Source organism: Triticum dicoccoides, chromosome 5B (assembly GCF_002162155.2).
Source record: "Triticum dicoccoides isolate Atlit2015 ecotype Zavitan chromosome 5B, WEW_v2.0, whole genome shotgun sequence".
NCBI classification, from domain to species: domain Eukaryota; kingdom Viridiplantae; phylum Streptophyta; class Magnoliopsida; order Poales; family Poaceae; genus Triticum; species Triticum dicoccoides.
Window position 1 is genome coordinate 400,083,559 of NC_041389.1, and position 11,908 is coordinate 400,095,466.

Sequence of the window (11,908 nt, forward strand, 5' to 3'; positions counted from 1 at the left end):
CAGGTCAAGGTCCACTCGCCGGCGCCACCCGCTGAATGGTGAATCCATGCACACCCTCTCCGACGACCTCCCGGGCACGCCATCGCTGGCAACGGTGAGGACCACACACTCCGTCCACCATCGGCCACCAGCAGTAGCCGGACCACCACCGTTGTCTGTCCTCTTTGATGCAAGATCCACGCTGCTTCACTTCGTCCAGGTTCACATCTCCCTCTCCCCCCCTCTCTCTCTTTCTCATGGCACTCGATTCCCTCTTATTTTTCAGAATGGAAGTGGCCTGGAAGCCACTTGACTGAATTGCCATGTCTTTCAAAGTGCCAGTGCCATGATAATTAGATGCCTCTGTTCTTAAATGGAAGTGGCCTGAATGGAAGCCACTTGATTGAAAGGCACTCGATTAGCTATATTCTTACAATCTAAGATACTCAGCTTACAGCGCAGTAAGAACCGTATACCGTGACTGTACGTGTTCAGGTGTTTCTCAAAATATTCCGTGAGAACTTGTGTGCTTCACTCACATTGCTTCATTCAGAACTTGTGTCATTGTAGACGTGTGGTTCTCATAAGCTTCCTTCCATCAGATGTGATGGCTTTAACTAGAAATATTTAAAATTTAATTTACAAATAGTATACTTAAAGCATCAAACTCGTGTTTCTATATTTTCTGCCAGGAAATATTGGGCATGAAGGTTCATATTTATTGCCTGTTTTTGCATAATTCCTTGAACACACAACTCATTTTTAATGGAAATTGAGCATTCAGAACTGTGTGTTTCCGGTTAAATAATAATATTCAGAACTGCATCCCGTTATATTTAGTGAATGAGCATGACATAGTATGAGGTATGAAATATTCTCCCTACTTTGAAAGAGCGTCTGTACTTTTTGTCATTCAAGGAGATTGAACCTGATGCATTTCTATGCAAGTGAATTTAAATTATGTCTCATCTGTATAGGAGGTATAGCGGCCAGCGACCAGGCCAGCAAAATATTGTATGTGTTAATATTGGATCATCCAAATTGAAATTCAGTTTATATTATTCAGTCTGCATTCTAACAAACATGTTCTATTTGGCATCATACTATCATTCAACTTAAAAGATGGCTTAACCCGTTAACCAAATTTAAAATCTCAGGAAGATGGTGGTTGTTCATCCTGACATTTGGTTTAGTTCTGGTTGACATGCTCAGTTGCTCCACGTCTGTTAGATATTAAATAAGCTGGTTCTTCTTTCTGTAAAGTTTGGCAATTTAAAAACCTTTATGGAGGTTTGCTTTTTTAGTTGTATCGGGTGTTCTCCTGCTTAGTCTAAATCAGATAGGGACTTTAAACATATTTAGTTTAAATAATGACATGCTTTTGTACTATTATTGACTTTCTTTATCTCCTTCTGTTATCACTAATAATGTTTTGCTTAAGAAGACATCATGTAGATCTTCTTGCTTCGTGCATTTTTTCAATACTAATCTTCTTGCTTCGTGCATTTTTTTTATTTCACTCGATGTTGGATGCTCTTCATGTCCTTGAGGCCCTGGTCATCAGCATCGATAGAACTAATGGTCAGGTTGTAGTGCTTTTCTCCCTGTTGTTATGTTATTGGCCCCTGTTAATGTTTGTTGTACATTGTCCTTCAATTTTTTTGCTCTGCCTTGCTGTGCATTTGATCCTCAATGGTTGGGTTGTACTGTTACATGAAAAGAATCCATGTAATGAAAGCATTGAGCTTAGTTTAGATATGTTGGGTCAATTTTTTTTCTGTTTATAACACTTTAGTTGTTTCTTTTGCTTGTTTTTTTGAAGTACTGCCTTCTAAATTACTCCTGTCACTGCATATTCAGGCCTTCTGCTGAGCAAGCTCTGTAACTGCTGCAAGGGACCTTGGTTGGTGGTCAGAATGTGAGGCTTTCATCGAGAAGAAGACCTTCGAACAAACAAACTCAGGTTAATTCTTGCGTACCGAGCTTATATCATGTCTTGAGTTGTATATATACTAGAGGTAAAGTGGGTAATATATAACATGTGAACATTTTCAGCCTCAGGAAGCCAGCCAGTTGTATGTCCAGTTCTCCACTATAAAATTGTTTGCTGCCTGTTTTCGCCTCTTTCTTTGATATATAACAATGCCTAGAACATAAACGAGTGTGTTTCTATATTTACTTTCCCTTTAGGATGGTGGAAATTCATATTCTATTCAAAAGCACTTCATGTACATGGTCAAATGCTTCAGAAACAGTAGTATGCTACTTCACTTTTTATCTTCCTGGGGGTTCTGATTCATCTTTATTAACTAAAGAAGCTTGTGATATTATTTTCATTAGCACAGTGCAAATCAAACCGAAAAAATGCACATGCTTGCCCTTTGTAAAGAACCACTATTACTATATATGCTCTACTTTGTACAGAATCATATGTATATTATGCTTGCCCCTAACTTGTTGCTTTATGCTGAACCACTATTACTATATTATGATTTGATATGAGATTTGGTGCTTGAATCAAGTATTTATGGAGACCATGCCCTTATGCAAGTCTTCAGGCCTTGCTGGGTTGTTTTATTGTTCTGAAGGCATCATCATGTGTGATTGTAGTTACATTGCCTCCTTCACACTTACATCCACCATCAATCAGTTAGACACTCCCTTTTTTCCAAATAAAATCAAGTGAATGTTGTACTCCCAAACCAATTAGCGCATTTCGGTTTGATAAATACCGTGCATTGATCCCTGCACTTTTGACAAATTTATATTCTCATGACATCTCCGGTTTACTCCCGTTCTTTTTTCTGTGCTTCTCGGATCTGGAAGCTCCATAGAGACATGGAACCTGTCATCATTTTGTCAGACTAAGCGTGGAGTTACTTGTGCAAGTTACACCATCAGCAAACACATGAAGACCTGCATGCTATCATCGCAAGTTGAGCATTTACATGCTCTAAGTTAATCTGATAGGGAGAAAACAAAGGCTTGTGCGCCCATTAGTAATTTTTTGTTTTATCATAGTGGGCACCTTATATATCTGTAACATGTGACCTTTGCAACTGCAAAGGTGTTGGGCGATAAAAATTCTGTGTAACACATGTTCTTATACACTATGTTTATGGATAGATATTACTCTCTTTTTTGTGGCCTTGTGTGGTATATATTGTAAATAAATTATCATGAACTATTGAGCCTTTCACTTTTTCTGTAACATACTGAACCTTTGCATTATTGCTTTCATCGTATAAACGTATAAAATACAAAATGTTTCATATCAGGTTGGATATGGCTGGGGCGGGTGGAGTGCGGCAAGCCGCACTTCCTATCTAGTTTCTACTAAGGTGCACAGAAGAGCTAGCATCAAACATTGACATGAAAAATATGGTGTGAATGGATTCGTCCGATGTTTGCATTCAAGTTTTTTCTGGGTCAGTTTGCTGAGAAGGCTTGGAGTGTGTAGACAGGCAGCGGAAGCGCGTTGACAAGCGCGGGCGACACGCGTATAAGGTTCAGAGGAGCCTGGAGCATGTCGCAAAGGAGCATGCATACACAGGGCGTCAAGGCAATGCATAGATGTGCAAGGCGGACACGACGCATGATGAAGCATGGTGCAGTCGGATAAGTTCGGCTGGGTTGGACTGGACAGTCTGATAGATCGACGAGGATATCGGTCAAAGCAGAAGACGACGGTGTTTTCAGCGACGACGACATAGGAGCGTGATGCTGATGGTGACCGACTTCTGGGGCGTGGAAACACGTGGTGCAGGCCAGAGGGCTTGTGCGGCTTCGACAAGACTATGGCGCAGGGTTGATTCAAGGCAGTGCACACATGAGAGTTTGAAATCGACGGAGCGCGGGGGTAGCATAGCGCAGCTACATGGAGTCATGTTGAAGGTAGAGCTGGAGTCTAATGGATGACTATGCTCTGAATTGATGGAGGGGCTACGGCGTAAGTTAACAGAGAGTCGAAGCCTATTTCAGCGGGATAGCGAGGGACACATGGATCGGACTGGGTACTAGTGGTCTGATGGAGATGTGATACTCGGCATCGGTTGGTGATGATCGGTGGTTCTCTGCAGTGGGGGTTGAGTGGTGTGGTTCGCGACCCTGAAGACTCGACCAGGACAGCAGATGCTCGACGCGGTGATAGCGGCGAGGGGTGCGGTAAGCACGGGACACAGCGACAGGCCAGACACTGGTGGTCAGACATGTGGTCAGACAAAGTGTGCAAGGGTGCTGAAGCAGTGTTGACGAGTACCAGATTCAAGTTGGTGACTGGGTCTATCGGTGCTAGTTGATGGACATGAGTTGACCATGGAGAATCTGAGAAAGTGACGGAAAGTCTAAAATTGTCAAAGGTTGAAAGAGTACATGGCCGTATATTCCGTGGTGTTCAGTGCACATGGCAAAGTGCGGATGACAAATACAGAAGGAGGCGGAGTGCTACAGCTGTGGGACATGCCAGAGATTATCCGGAAGAAGGGTGAGACAATTGTGAATTTGACTTAGGGTGACACAGGGCGACGGTGAGATTCCTTCAAGTTTCAGACAAGCAGTCAAGAAAGAGCGGTGACGTTGAGTTCAGGTAACTCTTATATGTAGCGTCCAATATGTGAGTTGTTCACTTTCACGCAGACTGTAATCGGTGTGTGATGGTGTTGGATGGATACTCCAGAAGTTGGAAGCACAAGGTAGAGTAATGAGGAACTTAATTTTACTCGAGTGTTGATTGTGAAGAAGACAAGAAGGGACTATAGTTGCAGGTGGAGTCACATGGAGTCTGGGAGTAGCAGCGGTGCTCATGGCGTATCTCAAGTCCAATGTACATGGAGGTTCGGTGCAAGGACGAATTCAAGGTGGTGGAGAATATTCGTCAAGGTGGAGTTTGTTAGAGTTGTGTCGAAAATTATTGTACAAATTAGGTTACAGTTGGACTTGGAGTCGTACTGTGTGTAGACAGGGTAAGAGTTGTGTCCTAATAGGACACTTGTATCCTAAGCCTTTTATATATAGTAGGGGTAGACACACGATGTAACCTATGCCAACATAATAGCACAGGCACGCGGGGGAGCCGGCGGCGTGTGCCGGCGCCCGGGCGGCCAGGGTGCGGTATTGTGACGGTGTCATGGGGAGGAGCGCCCGTAGTCAGGCCCCGGGGATGTAGCCATGATGGTGGACCTCGTTAACAAATCTCGGTGTCATGCTCGTGTAATTGCTTGGTCCTCGGTAGATTGACGGTGCACCTCGGATTTATTCTAACAGTTGCCATGGTCCAGACCCTCGTCCATGTTCGTTTAATTGCAGTTGCCATGTTGCTGAACTACGGTTACCATGTCGGACAACTGCAGTTGCCATGGTTGCTCAACTGCAGTTGCCATGTATGGTCTGGTTTATTATAGTTGCCATGATTTCAAAATTTTAGGAGTTGTCACATACTAACACTAGGCAGTTGAGAGGGTTGTCATGTGCTCATAAGTATGCTAGGGCAGTTGCCATGTAAAAATGAAGAGTTGCCATCTGCTTATGTGCACGTTAGGGCAGTTGCCACGTACCATGTAAAAACAGATGGCAACTCGCTAAAAGAAAGTTGCCATCTACTTACGTGCACACTAGGCAGTTGCCGTGTACCCTGCAAAACACATGGCAACTCGAATAAAAAAAAGAGTTGTCACCTTCTTATGAAGCACACTAGGGGCAGTTGCCATGTGCACTGCAAAACACATGGCAACTAGCAGGTTGGGTGTGGGAGAGGAGACGGACGTGTGGGCGAGATGGCAAATGCCCACACACTAACCCTTGTGCGTGCGTGCAAAGTGACGTGTGGGCGAACTGTATCTCGCCCCCACACCAACCCCTTTCGTATGGTGAAACAACTGTGTGGGCGACCGGGTGAACGCCCACACACTAGGTCAGTCCTACGTGGCACTGAGAACATGCCAAAATTTATGCACATACAAACGGACGCGGATCCACGCGTGTGGACGAGATGCAAACGCCCACACGTGTGGGCGTTAACATTTCCGTTAATAAATATGGCTCACATCCCGATTTTCCCACGCCCATTGTCCGCCTTCTTTGTTGTGAGACAATGTCTTTGTGGGTCCCGCACCACTACCCTCTCCATTTTCCTTATATCCGGCAGAGAGAGATTGTGGCTCAAAAGTTAAATCTCGTGTGTAGCGAGCGGCAAATTGGGCTGGCCCAATAGTTTTGAGCGGCGAAAAGTGCAGGAGCCCAATTTGTCGTGGCCGGGCCAAGTGGAAGCTTTGTGGGGTAATCGAAGGTGCAGGAGCTATATCTCGCTTATTTATAGACGTAGTCCAGCTCACCACCGGCAAGGTGTTACTAGGCCGGCAAATGTTGCAGCTGCACGTGGGTGTTTTCCTCTGCAGTTTTATTATCTTTTTTCATCGTTTGTATTGTTTTTCCTCGATTGGTCTTTTTCCATTTTCTATTTGTTTTCCTTCTTCTTTATTTGGTTTACTTTGTTTGTTTCTTTGATTTTCACTGTTTTTCTTTGTTTTCTTTCCTTTTCTCAACACATGTCTACATTTTCATATATATTGTACATTTTTTGTATACTTCCAGAACTTTTTTATACATGTTTAACATTTTTTAAAAGACATGATTAACATTTTCTCAAACATATGTTTTGTTGTCTATTTCTTTCATACTCATTGTACTTTTTTATTTTACATCTAGTTTTTCTCATACATGTTTCACATTTTTCAAATACGGGATTAAAATTTTGAGATACATGTTTTGGAATATGTGTTCATTTCAAGTACACGTTGAAACATTTTTGTGTATGATAGAAACATTTTGATAAATTGTGCAAACATTTTTACATCGTATAAATGTTTTCTATAAATGAAAAAAATCACGAACATATTTTTGAAATGTAACATCATTTTTTTCTAAATGGTACGAAACATGTTTCTTGAATGACATGGATATTTTTAAATGGTATGAAACATTTTTTTTGAATTACATAAACTTTTTTTACATTATATAAACCTCTTTTCAAAAGGTCATGTACATTTGTTCTAAATGTGCAAACCCTTTTTAAATGTCATGATTATTTTGAATGCTATCAATTTTTGAAATACTACGCTAATAATTACTCCCTCTGGCACATAATATAAGAAAAATGTCTTACTTTGTGGGACGGAGGGAGTATTTTACACTGCCTCACAAAAAAACAATTGTTTTACACTGTGTTAACTTTTGAAAATTCATGCTTCTATAATTTCTAAGTAAATTTAAGTTTCTGCTATTTATGTCTGGAGAGTATTTTCGAAGATATAAAGAAACAAAAACAACAAAGAATAAAAACGAACTAACATGCAGGAACCAACTTGGGCAGGCCGCGGCGGGAGGGCAGCGCTTGAGGCGACAGCTCTCCTTCAGGGTCGCCAGAAGACGCAAAACCTTTTTTTTCCGACATAGAAGACGCAAAACCTATACCTAGCAATCACCTACAGGGCCACGGTCTAGAAAGTGATCCTTTTTGGGGGGGTTTTGTGACGTTTGCCTATATGTTTCTTTTCTTCTCTCGATTTTTTTAGTTCCTTTCTATATTATTTTTACTTTTTATATTATATTACATTATTTTATTCCCTTTATTTTTTATTTTTAAATTTTTATTCAGTTCTTTGTTGTGTTTTTTCCTTTTCTTTTGGTTCCTACTTTTTTGTTCATCGTGTATAACAAAAGAGTTCATAGTGTTTTCCCTAAATGTTTGTTGTTTATTAAAACATGGCTCATATCATATTTTGAACAAAAATGTTCACAAAATATTTAAGAAAAATCACAGTTGCATTGAAAATAGTTTATCGTTTACTTGAAAAAGGTTGATCACGTATTAAAAAAATACTCGCCGTCTTCTCCATAATTGTTCACCATGTATTAAATTTTTTTCTATGTGTATCTATAAACTATTCATCCACTAATTAAAAAACATTCATGATGTAAACTAAAAAATATCATGTGTTTTAGAAAATACATGCTTTTGAAAAATATTGCATGAACATTTTTATATACACGTGAAATTATTCAAACTGTGAATATTTCTGAATAGATGCTGAACATTTTTGACACACGTAAAAAAATTCTTGATACTCAATGAGCATTTTTTAAATATCCTTGAACATTTGTTAGACATGCGGTGCAATTTTTGAAATACACGTTAAACTTTTTTTAAATACACAATGAACATTATTTAGTATGTGGTGTAGATTTTTGTAACATGTGATTTTTTAACACACCGAAGAACATTTTTTTCCAATACACGATGATCATTTTTTATATACACCAAATAATTTTGTAGAATATACATATTTTTAAATGTATACTTTTTATATTATTTGTAAAAGTATAGAAAAACAAAAGAGAAAAAATAAACCTTAATGTGAGGGCCGTTTTCTTTTGGACTCAATGGTTCAAGAGCTGGATCATGGGGTAAACCCAGCCACACATGTCGGCCAGTACCCAAAAAGGAACATCCAGCCTAGCGAGATAATGAGCTCCAAAATTAAAGTTTTTACGTTCATGGACATAAGACACACAAAAAAAACCTTCTCCTATTCTCCTCTATGATAGCACCGTAGCCTACATTCGGTCCCTCCTTGATTTCTTTTGCCACTGTTTGACAAACAGAGGTCGCATAGAAATTTTGAAGAGAAATGTATGCCACTAGCACCTGCATGCGATACCTTCGAGGGTGGTTGGGTCGTTTATCCCTTCAAGACCCACTGTTGTCTGCTGATGCACCGAGGTAGAAACCAGTGTGATTCCTGCATACATCGGCTATTGTCATAGTCCTGCATTACATGCATGAGGTTGCACCATCGACATTAATTTTGGCACAATCATTTGCTGGGGATGCCCACCGGGACGAACTGTCCCGAACATGAGGGATGTTTGGGAGCGACTTGGAAAAAACAGAAGATTTTGTTTCAAGTGGTCATAAACAGAAGATTTAATATGAGCGAAATGAGGGACGCATTTATGGGTCAGCCCATGTTTTTTTGAGACAATATGGCCTAGCCCATGTACTAGCGTTTCAGGTGGGGTGATGTTCAGGTTTACACGCTCTAAGACCTGGCGCTTCCTGTTTGGCGTTTCAGGCGCCCGTTAGCATACATTGTGCAAACGGGCGCACACAGTCCCTTCGCGTTGTGCCGGCCCAACGCTCGAGTAGAAAATTAAACCAGCAACATCCCGCATCAGAGGGACACTGCACTAACCACTGCGCCACACAACCCAACCTGATTAGTTACTCTTTTTCTTCATGAACTTTTTTTCAAATCGAGGAACTTTTTTCAAATTTGAAGATTATTTTTCAAATTGAATGAACTATTTTTTCAAAATTGATGAACTTTTTTCAAATTTGAAGAACTTTTTTTTTCAAATTTGATGATTTTTTTTCCAATTTATGAACTTTTTGAAGTTTCTGAACCTTTTTAACATCCATGAAATTTTTTGAATTCATGATTTTTTTGTTTTTTTTTCGTTTTTCGTTTTTAATTTTTTTTCAAGAGTCAATAGCTGACCGGTCAAACCTCGACCAGTGACTAGCGACATGCGAGCGAGCACCCGCGTTGGGCTGACCCAAGTGCGCGGCAGCGTGAGCGCCAGTTCCATGAACGGGCGCCTGAAGCGTCGTATAGGAGGTCCCCTAAGACCCAAACAGAATGGTTTCCTGGATGGAACCCGCCCAGCAGTACCTAGACGAAGCCCGTGAACATCATGGTTAAGGAGTGCGAAGTTATGGTGCACAAACATCATGGTGTCCTTTATTTTGATTTTTTAAACTTATTTACAAGTTTCAAATTAATTATGTGGAAACTTGTATGTGTTCACTACAGATGCATGGAATTTTGTTTTTAAAAAATGTAATTTGTAAGCTGTATTAAAATAATCCTGCCCAAAAACAAAAACAGCGGTCCATTTGAAAATGCATATTTATCTTTTCTTTGTATGCACGTGTGAAAGTCTGTTGTAAAATTTTGCACATACGTACTATACATGTGTGTGTTTATAATTTTTTTTTTCAAAATTCTCTATGTTATGGAATTTTTTTAACAGGCACAATGGTGCCCAACTAGCAATTTTCAGCTGGTTAACAGCCTATTCGTAGCGCACAGGGAGTTTTTGACTACCCCTCCGTCTCATAATACAAGACCGTTTTTGACACCATTGGGACTGAGGGGGTACATGATTAATGGACTGGACCATTCCTAGTCTCTTCCCTTTGACCAGTTTTGGAGCATCCTAGGACGTTCCCTACGGTTCTTACAAACCGGTTTTGTTTGGTTTTCCCTGGATCCCTTTTTTTTGTTTTTTTGTTCCTTTCTAAATATTTTATTTTATTTATTTTCTCTCTTTTATTTTTCCACTAATTTTTTCATGAAGTTATCCTTTTCACATTCGTGATTTTTTTAAATCATGAACATTTTTCAAGTTCATGAAATGTTTTCAAATCCATGAACTACTTTTCAAGGATTGCACATTTTTCAATTCTGTAAACATTTTGAAATCGGTGAGCTTTTTTCATGAAGTTTTTTTTTCAATTTAGTGATCTTTTTTCAATTTTGTGAAACTTTTTCAAGCCGTGAACTTTCTTCAAATCCATGAACAATTCGAAATCGGTGAACTGTTTTCAAATCCGTGATTTTGTTTTTCAATTTTTGAATAGTTTTCAAATTCAAGAATATTTTTTAAATCGACAAACATTTCAAAAGAAAATGAACCAACGGGTCTATGGTGAATGGTCAACTGGTCGCCCAGGTCAACCACGAAGATTTTTTTTAGTCCAACCGCGAGCGAACTGGCGAAAAAAACGTGCGATCAAGCACGTGCCCTTAACGAGCGAGACTGGTCGTTGGTTTAGCTGTGTCGGCCCACGCAAGGTGTATGCGAGCGCTGCGTCCGCTACCTAGCCCAGCGATCGCCGACTAGGATCTCCCGCCCGAGCCTGGGCTGCCACGAGATACTCTTATTACACGTCTCCGCGGACAGGCTTCCTAAAAGTAAATGGCGAGTGATACGCGCCGGTGCACCGGTCGAAATTTGGGCCGGTCGCATCAGCAGCGTCCGATCAAACATCGAATAGCCACACGATTCTCTCTCCTTCCTCTGTTAGATGTTTTTTTTTCCTTCAGAAAAAAAGCTTCCATCGGGTAGCCATGGACTAGCGACGCACCACCTTGAAGCACCGCCTGGCGCGTCTCTCCAGTCATTGCCCTCGCCGCCGGTCGCTGCCCTCACCGCCGGTCGTCCTCGTCCTTGCAGGTCGCCGTCGTAGCCGCCGCAGCCGCCTCTTGCGTTTCTCGCTACATGCATGCAGCAGCGTGCGCTTGCGGTTGCAGCTCCCCGTGGCGCCGGCCGTAGCTCCGGTCGCGCCGGTCGCCGGTTGCAGCGACAATGAGCTAGCAAAAAAAGGAAGTGCTCACACTCATTGCTGGTCGTAGCAAATCCGCTCGCCGGATGTAACTTTTGTAGTCGCCGGTTGTAGCAAAAACACCACACATCACCACCAAATGAAGAAGTCGATGTAGCAGAAAATGTAGCAAGTTCCAGCAAAAATAGAAGCTGGTTCCAGCCCAAAAGCACGTCAGCAGTGCGGAGGCGCGTCCAGTCCCATCAAAATCACAGGAAGCAAAATCCAAAAAAAGTAGATGTAGCAAAAAAAAGTAGCAAGTTCCAGCAAAAAACCGTCCGCGGTGGGAGGGCGCGTCCGGTTCCAGCACCGATGGATGCAGGTTCCAGCAAATTTTGTGGCTAGTTGTAGCACCGTTGATGCTTGGTTCCAACAAAAACTTCGCCACACCAAAAATTGCCGCCTCGTCGCAGCACCGGGCTCAGCCGGTTCCAGCATCCTCCACCACAGTTCCATCATTTTGCCACTGTGGTTGCAGCACCCGTC

General features: G+C 41.5%; 1 long non-coding RNA gene across 1 annotated transcript; it reads left to right on the forward strand.

The window, feature by feature from the left end:
- Positions 1-6: 6 nt before the first annotated feature.
- Positions 7-3,190, forward strand: LOC119309469. The gene is made up of 2 exons (XR_005150524.1): positions 7-1,565; positions 1,840-3,190. It is a non-coding gene; the product is annotated as an uncharacterized LOC119309469 (long non-coding RNA).
- Positions 3,191-11,908: the final 8,718 nt, after the last annotated feature.